Raw genomic sequence first — 3,153 nt, forward strand, 5'->3', positions numbered from 1 at the left:
CTCTTTTAGTTTCTCTCTCTCTGTTTCTTTCTCTCTCTCTCTCTCTTACTCTCTCTCTCTATCTCTCTTTCTCCCACTCTCTTTGTCTCTTTCTCGCTCTCTCTGACTCTTTCTCTGTCTCTATTTCTCTCTCTGTCTCTCTCTCTCTCTCTCTCTCTCTCTCTCTCTCTCTCTCTCTCTCTCGCTTTCTCTTCCCCCCTTTCTCTCTCCCTCTTTCTGCCCGTTCTTTCCCCTTTCTCTGTGGACTTCATGAATGATTCATTCAACACCCCCCAACCCTTGCCCCCCACCCTCCCAAACCCGAATCCTCCAATACACACACACACACACACACACACACACACACACACACACACACACACACACACACACACACACACACACACACACACACACACACACACACACACACACACACACACACACACACACACACACACACATTTTTTTCTCTCTCTCTGATTCAGTCTTTTTTTTAACCAGTGGTTCAAAACCAGGAGGGGGAGGCCAGAGCAAGAAGGCCAAATGTGCCTGTCCACATCCCCACGTCAACATCATGTCTACCTTACAGTACGGTTACGCTTTCCATTACTGAGAAACGCCAGACCAATTATTCTCCTCAGTCACATTTCTGTTGCGGAAAAAAATGTTGCGGAAAAACAAGAAGGATGCTCCACAACATGCTTCACACAGTCAACTGAAAGAATTCTCCCACCACAATACATACAATCAGGGCTCTAAATTAACACAAGCCAACCGGCCAAATGCAGGTGAAATTTCAGTTTGGCTGGTAGAAAAGACCAACTTGCTAGCCACTTTGACCCATTAGTGAGTGTGTGTTTGGCTAGTAAGATTAATATCTACTAGTCGTTTTGGCTGGTGAGGAAAAAAGTAAATTTAGAGCCTTTATATACAATGTACTGAAGACCCAATCCTGGGCCACCACGTCAACATCATGTCTACCTTACAGTACGGTTACGCTTTCCATTACTGAGAAACGCCTGTGACAAATTATTCTCATCACAGTCACACTTGAATTGCCGGGGAAAAAACAACAACAAGAAGGATGCTCCACAACAGTTATCAAAAAAGGGCCCCCTCCCCAAGACCCCATCCTGGCCCCCCCTCTCCCTAGGCCTGTGACAGCAGCAGACCCCTTTGTGCCCCCCCTGTCAGCTACCCTGCTGGCACCACAACACAAACGATTCAAACGCCGCTGATATGTAATAAACACGACTTAATGAGCGCAAGGCCGTCGCCTAAACGAAGTAGGACAACAAATCACCATGTTTAGCACAGGCTAAAAGGAGACAGAAGAAGAAGAAGAAGAAGAAAAACAAACAAGAAAGGAGGATATCGAAGAAAGAAAGAAAAAAAACAGAGGGTGAACAACAGTGTGTGCTGCAGATGAATAAATTAGGAAGGGAAAAAAAACGAGGCAACTTAAAGAATGAGTAGACATGGTGATAAAAAAGGCTATGGAGAACAATTAGAGTAATGCCGTAATTGGAGTGGATACGAGGTGGCTAATTGGCGTAATGAAACTGGGTTTACAACATGAAAGCCGAGGCAAATGCACTGGGATAGATCCGCGCATGAAAGATTTGCTCGCACAATCTGGGGAGACTCTCAAAGATGATCTTTTATTCTTTCTTTTCGGCGCGCTGATTCCGACACTGGGGGTGTCAGCCGAAGACAGCAGTGAAGGAGGAAAAACACCCGCATTTCTCTCTCTCCGTTTCTCTCTCTCTCTCCATCTCGCCATCCCCTTTCTCTGGCTTTGGGTGGCAGATGAGAGTGGAGCATCCTCTTCACATGTATCCTACTGCCCTTGAAGACAGGAAAACATAGATATGGGGAGCGGGGGTGGGGGCGGAGGGGCGGGGAGCGGGGTGAAGGGTTACACAGAGATACACACAGACACAGACCCCCAGCAAACCCTGGCAAACAGAGAGAGAGAGAGAGAGAGAGAGAGAGAGAGAGAGAGAGAGAAACAGAGAGAGAGAGAGAGAGAGAGAGAGAGAGAGAGAGAGAGAGACAGGAGAGAGAGAGAGAGAGAGAGAGAAACAGACACAGAGAGAGAGAGAGACAGAGAGAGAGTGAGAGAGAGAGTGAGAGAGAGAGAGAAAGAGAGAGAAACAGAGAAAGAGAGAGAGAGAGAGAGAGAGAGAGAGAGAGAGAGAGAGAGAAAGACAGAGAGACAGAGAGACAGACAGACACAAACATAGAGAGAGAGAGAGAGAGAGAGAGAGAGAGAGAGAGAGAGAGAGAGAGAGAGAGAGAGAGAGAGAGAGCAAAAGAGAGAGAGCACACACAAACTGGAGAAAGTTAGATGCTTCAGAGATGCGTTTGAGGGTGAAAAAATGGGCTGTCCCTTGGTAGAGCGCTCAGATCAAAGCTGAGGAAAATGAAATAATTATAAGCCAATATAAAAAGACAAAGTTTCTAAGAAGGGGTTCCCATCTGAAGTTGAGAGAGGGCCGCGATGGAGTGTGTGTGTGTGTGTGTGTGGGTGGGGTGGGGGGTGGTGGGGGGGGGGTAGAGAGTGTGTGTGTGTGTGCTTGCATGCATGCATGTGTGTGTGTGTGTGTGTGTGTGTGTGTGTGTGTGTGTGTGTGTGTGTGTGTGTGTGTGTGTGTGTGTGCGCGCGCTCATACGTGCGTGTGTGCGTGTGTGTGTGTGGCTAATAAAGGCCTCTTGGCTGCAAGTGGAGTGAAGTGTTGTATTCTTCTGAGAGTAAAGTCTGGCGTGTGTGTTCTGTTCTACTTATGGGTGGTGACAGGCCACCTCCCTTCCCCAGCCATCGCCATTCCATTCAGGGCTCTAAATTAACTTTTTATACCACCAGCCAAAAAGGATAGATGTTAATCTTTCTAGCCAAACACACTCTCACTAATAGGTCAAAATGGCTTGTGAGTTGGTCTTTTCTACTAGTCAAATTGAAATTTCACCATTATTTGGCCGGTTGGCTGGTGTTAATTTACAGCCCAGATTCCATTCCATCTCACGCATCCACTCTCTCTGTCTTCACCCATCTTCAGATCCCCTCTGTCACAATCTACATCAGGAGTACGGCCAAAAATAAGGGGACCCCTTAAAGAAAATGGCTCACTCCACCGTATGATTTACTCCACTCAGAATAAAAACTATAAA

The sequence above is a fragment of the Engraulis encrasicolus genome, chromosome 7 (assembly GCF_034702125.1).
Source record: "Engraulis encrasicolus isolate BLACKSEA-1 chromosome 7, IST_EnEncr_1.0, whole genome shotgun sequence".
NCBI lineage: Eukaryota > Metazoa > Chordata > Actinopteri > Clupeiformes > Engraulidae > Engraulis > Engraulis encrasicolus.